The sequence below is a fragment of the Oncorhynchus nerka genome, linkage group LG27, assembly GCF_034236695.1.
Source record: "Oncorhynchus nerka isolate Pitt River linkage group LG27, Oner_Uvic_2.0, whole genome shotgun sequence".
NCBI classification, from domain to species: Eukaryota; Metazoa; Chordata; class Actinopteri; order Salmoniformes; family Salmonidae; genus Oncorhynchus; species Oncorhynchus nerka.
The window spans coordinates 1,706,641-1,722,296 of NC_088422.1; the positions used below are offsets into that span (position 1 = coordinate 1,706,641).

The window sequence follows — 15,656 nt, forward strand, 5'->3', positions numbered from 1 at the left end:
AGATGGAGAGATGGAGAGATAGAGATGGAGAGATGGAGAGATGGAGAGATGGAGAGATGGAGAGATGGAGAGATGGAGAGATGGAGAGATGGAGAGAAAGAGATGGAGAGATAGAGATGGAGAGAAGGAGAGACAGAGAGAACGAGATGGAGAGATAGAGATGGAGAGATGGAGAGATATAGAGATGGAGAGATAGAGAGATGGAGAGATGGAGAGATGGAGAGATAGAGAGATGGAGAGATAGAGATGGAGAGATAGAGAGATAGAGAGATGGAGAGATGGAGAGATGGAGAGATAGAGAGATAGAGATGGAGAGATGGAGAGACGGAGAGACGGAGAGATGGAGAGATGGAGAGATGGAGAGATGGAGAGATATAGAGATGGAGAGAAGGAGAGACAGAGAGAACGAGATGGAGAGATAGAGAGATGGAGAGATAGAGATGGAGAGATAGAGAGAGTATGTATCACACATATATGGAAATATAACAGAATAGATGTGACAGTGTGTGGTGTGTGTGGTGTGGTGTGTGGTGTGTGGTGTGGTGTGTGGTGTGTGGTGTGTGGTGTGGTGTGTGGTGTGTGGTGTGGTGTGTGGTGTGTGTGGTGTGTATGGTGTGTGGTGTGTATGTGTGTGTGGTATGTGTGGTGTGGTGTGGTGTGTGGTGTGTGGTGTGTGGTGTGTGGTGTGTGTGGTGTGTGGTGTGTGGTGTGTGGTGTGTATGGTGTGTATGGTGTGTGGTGTGTGGTGTGTATGTGTGTGTGGTATGTGTGGTATGTGTGTGTGGTGTGTGTGGTATGTGTGTGTGGTTTGTGTGGTGTGTGTGTGGTGTGTGTGGTATGTGTGTGTGGTGTGTGTGGTATGTGTGTGTGGTTTGTGTGGTGTGTGTTTGTGGTGTGTGTGTGTGTGTGGTGTGTGGTGTGTGTGGTGTGGTGTGTGAGGTATGTGTACGTGGTTTGTGTGGTGTGTGTCTGGTGTGTGTGTGTGTGGTGTGTGTGCATGGTTTGTGTGGTGTGTGTGTGTGGTGTGTGTGTGGTGTGTGGTGTGGTGTGTGGTGTGTGGTGTGGTGTGTGGTGTGGTGTGTGGTGTGTGGTGTGTGTTTGTGGTGTGTGTGTGTGTGTGGTGTGTGGTGTGTGTGGTGTGTGGTGTGGTGTGTGAGGTATGTGTGCGTGGTTTGTGTGGTGTGTGTGTGTGTGGTGTGTGTGTGGTGTGTGTGTGTGGTGTGTGTGCGTGGTTTGTGTGGTGTGTGTGTGTGGTGTGTGTGCGTGGTTTGTGTGGTGTGTGGTGTGGTGTGTGGTATGTGGTGTGTGGTGTGTGGTGTGTGGTGTGTGTGGTGTGGTGTGGTGTGGTGTGTGGTGTGTGGAGTGTGGAGTGTGGAGTGTGTGTGTGTGGTGTGTGGTGTGGTGTGTGTGTGTGGTGTGTGTGTGTGGTGTGGTGTGTGGTGTGTGGTGTGTGTGTGTGGTGTGTGGTGTGTGGTGTGTGGTGTGTGTGTGGTGTGTGTGTGTGGTGTGTGTGCGTGGTTTGTGTGGTGTGTGTGGTGTGTGTGTGTGGTGTGTGTGGTGTGTGTGTGGTGTGTGGTGTGTGGTGTATGGTGTGGTGTATGGTGTGTGGTGTGGTGTGTGGTGTGTGGTGTGTGGAGTGTGGTGTGTGTGTGTGGTGTGTGGTGTGTGTGTGTGTGTGTGGTGTGTGGTGTGTGGTGTGTGTGTGGTGTGTGGTGTGTGGTGTGTGGAGTGTGGTGTGTGGTGTGTGTGTGGTGTGTGTGTACCTATCCAGATGGAAACAGAGACCGTCACGGCCATGCGAGGGGTGCGGTGGCGTAGGGACTGTAGAGGGTAGACGGTCACATAGCAACGGTCAACACTCATAGCAGACAGAGTGATACAGGTCGCCTGGGCTGTCGCCTGGAACACACAGATAAACAGGTTGCCTGGCCTGTCACCTGGAACACACAGATAAACAGGTCGATCTGGAACACACAGATAAACAGGTCACCTGGAACACACAGATAAACAGGTCACCTGGAACACACAGATAAACAGGTCACCTGGAACACACAGATAAACAGGTCACCTGGAACACACAGATAAACAGGTCACCTGGAACACACAGATAAACAGGTCACCTGGAACACACAGATAAACAGGTCGCCTGGAACACACAGATAAACAGGTCACCTGGAACACACAGTTATACAGGTCACCTGGAACACACAGTTATAAGGGTCACCTGGAACACACAGATAAACAGGTCACCTGGAACACACAGATAAACAGGTCACCTGGAACACACAGATAAAAGGTCGACCTGGAACACACAGATAAACAGGTCACCTGGAACACACAGATAAACAGGTCAGGAACACACAGATAAACAGGTCACCTGGAACACACAGATAAACAGGTCACCTGGAACACACAGATAAACAGGTCACCTGGAACACACAGATAAACAGGTCGACCTGGAACACACAGATAAACAGGTCGCCTGGAACACACAGATAAACAGGTCACCTGGAACACACAGATAAACAGGTCACCTGGAACACACAGATAAACAGGTCACCTGGAACACACAGATAAACAGGTCACCTGGAACACACAGATAAACAGGTTGCCTGGCCTGTCACCTGGAACACACAGATAAACAGGTCACCTGGAACACACAGTTATAAGGGTCACCTGGAACACACAGTTATACAGGTCACCTGGAACACACAGTTATAAGGGTCACCTGGAACACACAGTTATACAGGTCACCTGAACACACAGTTATAAGGGTACCTGGAACACACAGATAAACAGGTCACCTGGAACACACAGATAAACAGGTTGCATGGCCTGTCACCTGGAACACACAGATAAACAGGTTGCCTGGCCTATCACCTGGAACAAACAGATAAACAGGTCACCTGGAACACACAGTTATACAGGTCACCTGGAACACACAGTTATACAGGTCACCTGGAACACACAGTTATACAGGTCACCTGGAACACACAGTTATACAGGTCACCTGGAACACACAGTTATACAGGTCACCTGGAACACACAGTTATACAGGTCACCTGGAACACACAGGTCACCTGGAACACAGAGTTATACAGGTCACCTGGAACACACAGTTATACAGGTCACCTGGAACACACAGTTATACAGGTCACCTGGAACACACAGTTATACAGGTCACCTGGAACACACAGTTATACAGGTCACCTGGAACACACAGTTATACAGGTCACCTGGAACACACAGTTATACAGGTCACCTGGAACACACAGTTATAAGGGTCACCTGGAACACACAGTTATACAGGTCAGCTGGAACACACTAATCACTATTGAATTTTTACAATAATTTAATAAAAGCATAAAAATCACCTTTGAGCTTCTATGTTTAGACAAAACAGATACAGACCCTGCAGAGTCCAACTCTGAACCCTGTGTGTAGATAGCTGACAGTCTGGGGTTTGTGTGTGACCCACCTGTTGTAGGTAGGCTGACAGTCTGGGGTTTGTGTGTGACCCACCTGTTGTAGGTAGCTGACAGTGTGGTTTGTGTGTGTGGCCCACCTGTTGTAGGTAGCTGACAGTCTGGGGTGTGTGTGTGTGACCCACCTGTAGTAGGTAGCTGACAGTCTGGGGTTTGTGTGTGTGACCCACCTGTTGTAGGTAGCTGACAGTCTGGGGTTTGTGTGTGTGACCCACCTGTTGTAGGTAGCTGACAGTCTGTGGTTTGTGTGTGTGACCCACCTGTAGTAGGACAGTCTGTGGTTTGTGTGACAGTCTGACAGTCTGTGGTTTGTGTGTGTGACCCACCTGTTTTAGGTAGCTGACAGTCTGGGGTTTGTGTGTGACCCACCTGTAGTAGGTAGCTGACAGTCTGTGGTTTGTGTGTGTGACCCACCTGTTGTAGGTAGCTGACAGTCTGTGGTTTGTGTGTGTGACCCACCTGTTGTAGGTAGCTGACAGTCTGTGGTTTGTGTGTGTGACCCACCTGTTGTAGGTAGCTGACAGTCTGTGGTTTGTGTGTGTGACCCACCTGTTGTAGGTAGTCTGACAGTAGCTGTGGTTTGTGTGTGTGACCCACCTGTTGTAGGTAGCTGACAGTCTGTGGTTTGTGTGTGTGACCCACCTGTTGTAGGTAGCTGACAGTCTGTGGTTTGTGTGTGTGACCCACCTGTTGTAGGTAGCTGACAGTCTGTGGTTTGTGTGTGTGACCCACCTGTTGTAGGTAGCTGACAGTCTGTGGTTTGTGTGTGTGACCCACCTGTTGTAGGTAGCTGACAGTCTGGGGTTTGTGTGTGTGACCCACCTGTTGTAGGTAGCTGACAGTCTGTGGTTTGTGTGTGTGACCCACCTGTTGTAGGTAGCTGACAGTCTGTGGTTTGTGTGTGTGACCCACCTGTTGTAGGTAGCTGACAGTCTGTGGTTTGTGTGTGTGACCCACCTGTTGTAGGTAGCTGACAGTCTGTGGTTTGTGTGTGTGACCCACCTGTTGTAGGTAGCTGACAGTCTGTGGTTTGTGTGTGACCCACCTGTTGTAGGTAGCTGACAGTCTGGGGTTTGTGTGTGTGACCCACCTGTTGTAGGTAGCTGACAGTCTGTGGTTTGTGTGTGTGACCCACCTGTTGTAGGTAGCTGACAGTCTGTGGTTTGTGTGTGTGACCCACCTGTTGTAGGTAGCTGACAGTCTGGGGTTTGTGTGTGTGACCCACCTGTTGTAGGTAGCTGACAGTCTGTGGGTTTGTGTGTGTGACCCACCTGTTGTAGGTAGCTGACAGTCTGACCCACCTGTTGTAGGTAGCTGACAGTCTGGTTTGTGTGTGTGACCCACCTGTTGTAGGTAGACAGTCTGTGGTTTGTGTGTGTGACCACCTGTTGTAGGTAGCTGACAGTCTGTGGTTTGTGTGTGTGACCCACCTGTTGTAGGTAGCTGACAGTCTGTGGTTTGTGTGTGTGACCCACCTGTTGTAGGTAGCTGACAGTCTGGGGTTTGTGTGTGTGACCCACCTGTTGTAGGTAGCTGACAGTCTGTGGTTTGTGTGTGTGACCCACCTGTTGTAGGTAGCTGACAGTCTGTGGTTTGTGTGTGTGACCCACCTGTTGTAGGTAGCTGACAGTCTGTGGTTTGTGTGTGTGACCCACCTGTTGTAGGTAGCTGACAGTCTGGGGTTTGTGTGTGTGACCCACCTGTTGTAGGTAGCTGACAGTCTGGGGTTTGTGTGTGTGACCCACCTGTTGTAGGTAGCTGACAGTCTGTGGGTTTGTGTGTGTGACCCACCTGTTGTAGGTAGCTGACAGTCTGGGGTTTGTGTGTGTGACCCACCTGTTGTAGGTAGCTGACAGTCTGGGGTTTGTGTGTGTGACCCACCTGTTGTAGGTAGCTGACAGTCTGTGGTTTGTGTGTGACCCACCTGTTGTAGGTAGCTGACAGTCTGGGGTTTGTGTGTGTGACCCACCTGTTGTAGGTAGCTGACAGTCTGTGGTTTGTGTGTGTGACCCACCTGTTGTAGGTAGCTGACAGTCTGTGGTTTGTGTGTGTGACCCACCTGTTGTAGGTAGCTGACAGTCTGGGGTTTGTGTGTGTGACCCACCTGTTGTAGGTAGCTGACAGTCTGGGGTTTGTGTGTGTGACCCACCTGTTGTAGGTAGCTGACAGTCTGTGGTTTGTGTGTGTGACCCACCTGTTGTAGGTAGCTGACAGTCTGGGGTTTGTGTGTGTGACCCACCTGTTGTAGGTAGCTGACAGGCTGACAGTCTGTGGTTTGTGTGTGTGACCCACCTGTTGTAGGTAGCTGACAGTCTGTGGTTTGTGTGTGTGACCCACCTGTTGTAGTCTGTTTGTGTGTGCCCACCTGTTGTAGGTAGTTGACTGACAGTCTGGGGTTTGTGTGTGTGACCCACCTGTTGTAGGTAGCTGACAGTCTGTGGTTTGTGTGTGTGACCCACCTGTTGTAGGTAGCTGACAGTCTGTGGTTTGTGTGTGTGACCCACCTGTTGTAGGTAGCTGACAGTCTGGGGTTTGTGTGTGTGACCCACCTGTTGTAGGTAGCTGACAGTCTGTGGTTTGTGTGTGTGACCCACCTGTTGTAGGTAGCTGACAGTGTGTGGTTTGTGTGACCCACCTGTCTGACAGTCTGTGGTTTGTGTGTGTGACCCACCTGTTGTAGGTAGCTGACAGTCTGTGGACAGTCTGTGTTTGTGTGTGACCCACCTGTTGTAGGTAGCTGACAGTCTGGGTTTGTGTGTGTGACCCACCTGTTGTAGGTAGCTGACAGTCTGTGGTTTGTGTGTGTGACCCACCTGTTGTAGGTAGCTGACAGTCTGTGGTTTGTGTGTGTGACCCACCTGTTGTAGGTAGCTGACAGTCTGGGGTTTGTGTGTGTGACCCACCTGTTGTAGGTAGCTGACAGTCTGGGGTTTGTGTGTGTGACCCACCTGTTGTAGGTAGCTGACAGTCTGTGGTTTGTGTGTGTGACCCACCTGTTGTAGGTAGCTGACAGTCTGGGGTTTGTGTGTGACCCACCTGTAGTAGGTAGCTGACAGTCTGTGGTTTGTGTGTGTGACCCACCTGTTGTAGGTAGCTGACAGTCTGTGGTTTGTGTGTGTGACCCACCTGTTGTAGGTAGCTGACAGTCTGGGGTTTGTGTGTGTGACCCACCTGTTGTAGGTAGCTGACAGTCTGTGGTTTGTGTGTGTGACCCACCTGTTGTAGGTAGCTGACAGTCTGTGGTTTGTGTGTGTGACCCACCTGTTGTAGGTAGCTGACAGTCTGGGGTTTGTGTGTGTGACCCACCTGTTGTAGGTAGCTGACAGTCTGGGGTTTGTGTGTGTGACCCACCTGTTGTAGGTAGCTGACAGTCTGGGGTTTGTGTGTGTGACCCACCTGTTGTAGGTAGCTGACAGTCTGGGGTTTGTGTGTGTGACCCACCTGTTGTAGGTAGCTGACAGTCTGGGGTTTGTGTGTGTGACCCACCTGTTGTAGGTAGCTGACAGTCTGGGGTTTGTGTGTGTGACCCACCTGTTGTAGGTAGCTGACAGTCTGTGGTTTGTGTGTGTGACCCACCTGTTGTAGGTAGCTGACAGTCTGGGGTTTGTGTGTGTGACCCACCTGTTGTAGGTAGCTGACAGTCTGTGGTTTGTGTGTGTGACCCACCTGTTGTAGGTAGCTGACAGTCTGTGGTTTGTGTGTGTGACCCACCTGTTGTAGGTAGCTGACAGTCTGGGGTTTGTGTGTGTGACCCACCTGTTGTAGGTAGCTGACAGTCTGTGGTTTGTGTGTGTGACCCACCTGTTGTAGGTAGCTGACAGTCTGTGGTTTGTGTGTGTGACCCACCTGTTGTAGGTAGCTGACAGTCTGTGGTTTGTGTGTGTGACCCACCTGTTGTAGGTAGCTGACAGTGTGGTTTGTGTGTGTGACCCACCTGTTGTAGGTAGCTGACAGTCTGGGGTTTGTGTGTGTGACCCACCTGTTGTAGGTAGCTGACAGTCTGGGGTTTGTGTGTGTGACCCACCTGTTGTAGGTAGCTGACAGTCTGGGGTTTGTGTGTGTGACCCACCTGTTGTAGGTAGCTGACAGTCTGTGGTTTGTGTGTGTGACCCACCTGTTGTAGGTAGCTGACAGTATGTGGTTTGTGTGTGTGACCCACCTGTTGTAGGTAGCTGACAGTCTGGGGTTTGTGTGTGTGACCCACCTGTTGTAGGTAGCTGACAGTCTGGGGTTTGTGTGTGTGACCCACCTGTTGTAGGTAGCTGACAGTCTGTGGTTTGTGTGTGTGACCCACCTGTTGTAGGTAGCTGACAGTCTGGGGTTTGTGTGTGTGACCCACCTGTTGTAGGTAGCTGACAGTCTGGGGTTTGTGTGTGTGACCCACCTGTTGTAGGTAGCTGACAGTCTGTGGTTTGTGTGTGTGACCCACCTGTTGTAGGTAGCTGACAGTCTGGGGTTTGTGTGTGTGACCCACCTGTTGTAGGTAGCTGACAGTCTGGGGTTTGTGTGTGTGACCCACCTGTTGTAGGTAGCTGACAGTCTGTGGTTTGTGTGTGTGACCCACCTGTTGTAGGTAGCTGACAGTCTGTGGTTTGTGTGTGACCCACCTGTTGTAGGTAGCTGACAGTCTGGGGTTTGTGTGTGTGACCCACCTGTTGTAGGTAGCTGACAGTCTGTGGGTTTGTGTGTGTGACCCACCTGTTGTAGGTAGCTGACAGTCTGTGGTTTGTGTGTGTGACCCACCTGTTGTAGGTAGCTGACAGTCTGGGGTTTGTGTGTGTGACCCACCTGTTGTAGGTAGCTGACAGTCTGGGGTTTGTGTGTGTGACCCACCTGTTGTAGGTAGCTGACAGTCTGTGGTTTGTGTGTGTGACCCACCTGTTGTAGGTAGCTGACAGTCTGTGGTTTGTGTGTGACCCACCTGTTGTAGGTAGCTGACAGTCTGGGGTTTGTGTGTGACCCACCTGTTGTAGGTAACTGACAGTCTGGGGTTTGTGTGTGTGACCCACCTGTTGTAGGTAGCTGACAGTCTGTGGTTTGTGTGTGTGACCCACCTGTTGTAGGTAGCTGACAGTCTGTGGTTTGTGTGTGTGACCCACCTGTTGTAGGTAGCTGACAGTCTGTGGTTTGTGTGTGTGACCCACCTGTTGTAGGTAGCTGACAGTGTGGTTTGTGTGTGTGACCCACCTGTTGTAGGTAGCTGACAGGCTGGGGTTTGTGTGTGACCCACCTGTTGTAGGTAGCTGACAGTCTGTGGTTTGTGTGTGTGACCCACCTGTTGTAGGTAGCTGACAGTCTGGGGTTTGTGTGTGTGACCCACCTGTTGTAGGTAGCTGACAGTCTGGGGTTTGTGTGTGTGACCCACCTGTTGTAGGTAGCTGACAGTCTGTGGTTTGTGTGTGTGACCCACCTGTTGTAGGTAGCTGACAGTATGTGGTTTGTGTGTGTGACCCACCTGTTGTAGGTAGCTGACAGTCTGGGGTTTGTGTGTGTGACCCACCCACCTGTGGTTTGTGTGTGTGACCCACCTGTTGTAGGTAGCTGACAGTCTGGGGTTTGTGTGTGTGACCCACCTGTTGTAGGTAGCTGACAGTCTGTGGTTTGTGTGTGACCCACCTGTTGTAGGTAGCTGACAGTCTGGGGTTTGTGTGTGTGACCCACCTGTTGTAGGTAGCTGACAGTCTGGGGTTTGTGTGTGTGACCCACCTGTTGTAGGTAGCTGACAGTCTGTGTGGTTGTGTGTGTGACCCACCTGTTGTAGGTAGCTGACAGTCTGTGGTTTGTGTGTGTGACCCACCTGTTGTAGGTAACTGACAGTCTGTGGTTTGTGTGTGTGACCCACCTGTTGTAGGTAGCTGACAGTCTGGGGTTTGTGTGTGTGACCCACCTGTTGTAGGTAGCTGACAGTCTGGGGTTTGTGTGTGTGACCCACCTGTTGTAGGTAGCTGACAGTCTGGGGTTTGTGTGTGTGACCCACCTGTTGTAGGTAGCTGACAGTCTGGTGGTTTGTGTGTGTGACCCACCTGTTGTAGGTAGCTGACAGTATGTGGATTGTGTGTGTGACCCACCTGTTGTAGGTAGCTGACAGTCTGGGGTTTGTGTGTGTGACCCACCTGTTGTAGGTAGCTGACAGGCTGACAGTCTGTGGTTTGTGTGTGTGACCCACCTGTTGTAGGTAGTGGTTTGTGTGTGTGACCCACCTGTTGTAGGTAGCTGACAGTCTGGGGTTTGTGTGTGTGACCCACCTGTTGTAGGTAGCTGACAGTCTGGGGTTTGTGTGTGTGACCCACCTGTTGTAGGTAGCTGACAGTCTGTGGTTTGTGTGTGTGACCCACCTGTTGTAGGTAGCTGACAGTCTGTGGTTTGTGTGTGACCCACCTGTTTTAGGTAGCTGACAGTCTGGGGTTTGTGTGTGTGACCCACCTGTTGTAGGTAGCTGACAGTCTGTGGTTTGTGTGTGTGACCCACCTGTTGTAGGTAGCTGACAGTCTGTGGTTTGTGTGTGTGACCCACCTGTTGTAGGTAGCTGACAGTCTGGGGTTTGTGTGTGTGACCCACCTGTTGTAGGTAACTGACAGTCTGTGGTTTGTGTGTGACCCACCTGTTGTAGGTAGCTGACAGTCTGGGGTTTGTGTGTGTGACCCACCTGTTGTAGGTAGCTGACAGTATGTGGATTGTGTGTGTGACCCACCTGTTGTAGGTAGCTGACAGTCTGTGGTTTGTGTGTGTGACCCACCTGTTGTAGGTAGCTGACAGTCTGGGGTTTGTGTGTGTGACCCACCTGTTGTAGGTAGCTGACAGTCTGTGGTTTGTGTGTGACCCACCTGTTGTAGGGTAGCTGACAGTCTGGGGTTTGTGTGTGACCCACCTGTTGTAGGTAGCTGACAGTCTGGGGTTTGTGTGTGTGACCCACCTGTTGTAGGTAGCTGACAGTCTGTGGTTTGTGTGTGACCCACCTGTTGTAGGTAGCTGACAGTCTGGGGTTTGTGTGTGACCCACCTGTTGTAGGTAGCTGACAGTGTGGTTTGTGTGTGTGACCCACCTGTTGTAGGTAACTGACAGTCTGTGGTTTGTGTGTGACCCACCTGTTGTAGGTAGCTGACAGTCTGGGGTTTGTGTGTGTGACCCACCTGTTGTAGGTAGCTGACAGTCTGTGGTTTGTGTGTGTGACCCACCTGTTGTAGGTAGCTGACAGTCTGTGGTTTGTGTGTGTGACCCACCTGTTGTAGGTAGCTGACAGTCTGGGGTTTGTGTGTGTGACCCACCTGTTGTAGTGGTCTGTGGTTTGTGTGTGACCCACCTGTTGTAGGTAGCTGACAGTCTGGGGTTTGTGTGTGTGACCCACCTGTTGTAGGTAGCTGACAGTCTGTGGTTTGTGTGTGACCCACCTGTTGTAGGTAGCTGACAGTCTGGGGTTTGTGTGTGACCCACCTGTTGTAGGTAACTGACAGTCTGGGGTTTGTGTGTGTGACCCACCTGTTGTAGGTAGCTGACAGTCTGTGGTTTGTGTGTGTGACCCACCTGTTGTAGGTAGCTGACAGTCTGTGGATTGTGTGTGTGACCCACCTGTTGTAGGTAGCTGACAGTCTGGGGTTTGTGTGTGTGACCCACCTGTTGTAGGTAGCTGACAGTCTGTGGTTTGTGTGTGTGACCCACCTGTAGTAGGTAGCTGACAGTCTGACAGTCTGTGGTTTGTGTGTGTGACCCACCTGTTGTAGGTAGCTGACAGTCTGGGGTTTGTGTGTGTGACCCACCTGTTGTAGGTAGCTGACAGTCTGTGGTTTGTGTGTGTGACCCACCTGTTGTAGGTAGCTGACAGTATGTGGATTGTGTGTGTGACCCACCTGTTGTAGGTAGCTGACAGTCTGTGGTTTGTGTGTGTGACCCACCTGTTGTAGGTAGCTGACAGTCTGGGGTTTGTGTGTGTGACCCACCTGTTGTAGGTAGCTGACAGTCTGGGGTTTGTGTGTGTGACCCACCTGTTGTAGGTAGCTGACAGTCTGGGGTTTGTGTGTGTGACCCACCTGTTGTAGGTAGCTGACAGTCTGACTGTCTGTGGTTTGTGTGTGTGACCCACCTGTTGTAGGTAGCTGACAGTATGTGGTTTGTGTGTGTGACCCACCTGTTGTAGGTAGCTGACTGGGGTTGTGTGTGTGACCCACCTGTTGTAGGTAGCTGACAGTCTGTGGTTTGTGTGTGTGACCCACCTGTTGTAGGTAGCTGACAGTCTGTGGTTTGTGTGTGTGACCCACCTGTTGTAGGTAGCTGACAGTCTGGGGTTTGTGTGTGTGACCCACCTGTTGTAGGTAGCTGACAGTCTGGGGTTTGTGTGTGTGACCCACCTGTTGTAGGTAGCTGACAGTCTGTGGTTTGTGTGTGTGACCCACCTGTAGTAGGTAGTTGACAGTCTGACAGTCTGTGGTTTGTGTGTGTGACCCACCTGTTTTAGGTAGCTGACAGTCTGGGGTTTGTGTGTGTGACCCACCTGTAGTAGGTAGCTGACAGTCTGTGGTTTGTGTGTGTGACCCACCTGTTGTAGGTAGCTGACAGTGTGTGGTTTGTGTGTGTGACCCACCTGTTGTAGGTAGCTGACAGTGTGGTTTGTGTGTGTGACCCACCTGTTGTAGGTAACTGACAGTCTGTGGTTTGTGTGTGACCCACCTGTTGTAGGTAGCTGACAGTCTGGGGTTTGTGTGTGTGACCCACCTGTTGTAGGTAGCTGACAGTATGTGGATTGTGTGTGTGACCCACCTGTTGTAGGTAGCTGACAGTCTGTGGTTTGTGTGTGTGACCCACCTGTTGTAGGTAGCTGACAGTCTGACAGTCTGGTAGGACAGTCTGTGGTTTGTGTGTGACCCACCTGTTGTAGGTAGCTGACAGTCTGGGGTTTGTGTGTGACCCACCTGTAGTAGGTAACTGACAGTCTGGGGTTTGTGTGTGTGACCCACCTGTTGTAGGTAGCTGACAGTCTGTGGTTTGTGTGTGACCCACCTGTTGTAGGTAGCTGACAGTCTGGGGTTTGTGTGTGACCCACCTGTTGTAGGTAACTGACAGTCTGGGGTTTGTGTGTGTGACCCACCTGTTGTAGGTAGCTGACAGTCTGTGGTTTGTGTGTGTGACCCACCTGTTGTAGGTAGCTGACAGTCTGTGGATTGTGTGTGTGACCCACCTGTTGTAGGTAGCTGACAGTCTGTGGTTTGTGTGTGTGACCCACCTGTTGTAGGTAACTGACAGTCTGTGGATTGTGTGTGTGACCCAGCTGTTGTAGGTAGCTGACAGTCTGGGGTTTGTGTGTGTGACCCACCTGTTGTAGGTAGCTGACAGTCTGGGGTTTGTGTGTGTGACCCACCTGTTGTAGGTAGCTGACAGTGTGGTTTGTGTGTGTGACCCACCTGTTGTAGGTAACTGACAGTCTGTGGTTTGTGTGTGACCCACCTGTTGTAGGTAGCTGACAGTCTGGGGTTTGTGTGTGTGACCCACCTGTTGTAGGTAGCTGACAGTATGTGGATTGTGTGTGTGACCCACCTGTTGTAGGTAGCTGACAGTCTGTGGTTTGTGTGTGTGACCCACCTGTTGTAGGTAGCTGACAGTCTGGGGTTTGTGTGTGTGACCCACCTGTTGTAGGTAGCTGACAGTCTGTGGTTTGTGTGTGTGACCCACCTGTTGTAGGTAGCTGACAGTCTGGGGTTTGTGTGTGTGACCCACCTGTTGTAGGTAGCTGACAGTCTGTGGTTTGTGTGTGACCCACCTGTTGTAGGTAGCTGACAGTCTGGGGTTTGTGTGTGACCCACCTGTTGTAGGTAACTGACAGTCTGGGGTTTGTGTGTGTGACCCACCTGTTGTAGGTAGCTGACAGTCTGTGGTTTGTGTGTGTGACCCACCTGTTGTAGGTAGCTGACAGTCTGTGGATTGTGTGTGTGACCCACCTGTTGTAGGTAGCTGACAGTCTGTGGTTTGTGTGTGTGACCCACCTGTTGTAGGTAACTGACAGTCTGTGGATTGTGTGTGTGACCCACCTGTTGTAGGTAGCTGACAGTCTGGGGTTTGTGTGTGTGACCCACCTGTTGTAGGTAGCTGACAGTCTGGGGTTTGTGTGTGTGACCCACCTGTTGTAGGTAGCTGACAGTCTGGGGTTTGTGTGTGTGACCCACCTGTTGTAGGTAGCTGACAGTCTGGGGTTTGTGTGTGTGACCCACCTGTTGTAGGTAGCTGACAGTATGTGGATTGTGTGTGTGACCCACCTGTTGTAGGTAGCTGACAGTCTGGGGTTTGTGTGTGTGACCCACCTGTTGTAGGTAGCTGACAGGCTGACAGTCTGTGGTTTGTGTGTGTGACCCACCTGTTGTAGGTAGCTGACAGTCTGTGGTTTGTGTGTGTGACCCACCTGTTGTAGGTAGCTGACAGTCTGGGGTTTGTGTGTGTGACCCACCTGTTGTAGGTAGCTGACAGTCTGGGGTTTGTGTGTGTGACCCACCTGTTGTAGGTAGCTGACAGTCTGTGGTTTGTGTGTGTGACCCACCTGTAGTAGGTAGTTGACAGTCTGACAGTCTGTGGTTTGTGTGTGTGACCCACCTGTTTTAGGTAGCTGACAGTCTGGGGTTTGTGTGTGTGACCCACCTGTTGTAGGTAGCTGACAGTCTGTGGTTTGTGTGTGTGACCCACCTGTTGTAGGTAGCTGACAGTGTGTGGTTTGTGTGTGTGACCCACCTGTTGTAGGTAGCTGACAGTGTGGTTTGTGTGTGTGACCCACCTGTTGTAGGTAACTGACAGTCTGTGGTTTGTGTGTGACCCACCTGTTGTAGGTAGCTGACAGTCTGGGGTTTGTGTGTGTGACCCACCTGTTGTAGGTAGCTGACAGTCTGGGGTTTGTGTGTGTGACCCACCTGTTGTAGGTAGCTGACAGTCTGTGGTTTGTGTGTGTGACCCACCTGTTGTAGGTAGCTGACAGTCTGGGGTTTGTGTGTGTGACCCACCTGTTGTAGGTAGCTGACAGTCTGTGGTTTGTGTGTGTGACCCACCTGTTGTAGGTAGCTGACAGTCTGGGGTTTGTGTGTGTGACCCACCTGTTGTAGGTAGCTGACAGTCTGTGGTTTGTGTGTGACCCACCTGTTGTAGGTAGCTGACAGTCTGGGGTTTGTGTGTGACCCACCTGTTGTAGGTAACTGACAGTCTGGGGTTTGTGTGTGTGACCCACCTGTTGTAGGTAGCTGACAGTCTGTGGTTTGTGTGTGACCCACCTGTTGTAGGTAGCTGACAGTCTGGGGTTTGTGTGTGTGACCCACCTGTTGTAGGTAGCTGACAGTCTGGGGTTTGTGTGTGTGACCCACCTGTTGTAGGTAGCTGACAGTCTGTGGTTTGTGTGTGTGACCCACCTGTTGTGGTAGCTGACAGTCTGTGGACCCACCTGTTGTAGGTAGCTGACAGTCTGTGGTTTGTGTGTGTGACCCACCTGTTGTAGGTAACTGACAGTCTGTGGATTGTGTGTGTGACCCACGTGTTGTAGGTAGCTGACAGGCTGGGGTTTGTGTGTGTGACCCACCTGTTGTAGGTAGCTGACAGTCTGTGGTTTGTGTGTGACCCACCTGTTGTAGGTAGCTGACAGTCTGGGGTTTGTGTGTGTGACCCACCTGTTGTAGGTAGCTGACAGTCTGTGGTTTGTGTGTGTGACCCACCTGTTGTAGGTAGCTGACAGTCTGGGGTTTGTGTGTGTGACCCACCTGTTGTAGATAGCTGACAGTCTGTGGTTTGTGTGTGTGACCCACCTGTTGTAGGTAGCTGACAGTCTGGGGTTTGTGTGTGTGACCCACCTGTTGTAGGTAGCTGACAGTGTGGTTTGTGTGTGTGACCCACCTGTTGTAGGTAGCTGACAGTCTGTGGTTTGTGTGTGACCCACCTGTTGTAGGTAGCTGACAGTCTGGGTTTGTGTGTGTGACCCACCTGTTGTAGGTAGCTGACAGTCTGTGGGTTTGTGTGTGTGACCCACCTGTTGTAGGTAGCTGACAGTCTGGGGTTTGTGTGTGTGACCCACCTGTTGTAGGTAGCTGACAGTCTGGGGTTTGTGTGTGTGACCCACCTGTTGTGGTAGGTAGTCTGACAGGTAGCTGACAGTCTGGGGTTTGTGTGTGTGACCCACCTGTTGTAGGTAGCTGACAGTCTGGGGTTTGTGTGTGT

The 15,656-nt window shown here is 51.3% G+C and overlaps 1 pseudogene; it reads right to left on the bottom strand.

Moving 5' to 3' along the window:
* Positions 1-15,656, bottom strand: part of LOC135565378 (G-protein coupled receptor 54-like) — a 55,843-nt pseudogene that overhangs the window by 27,254 nt on the left and 12,933 nt on the right.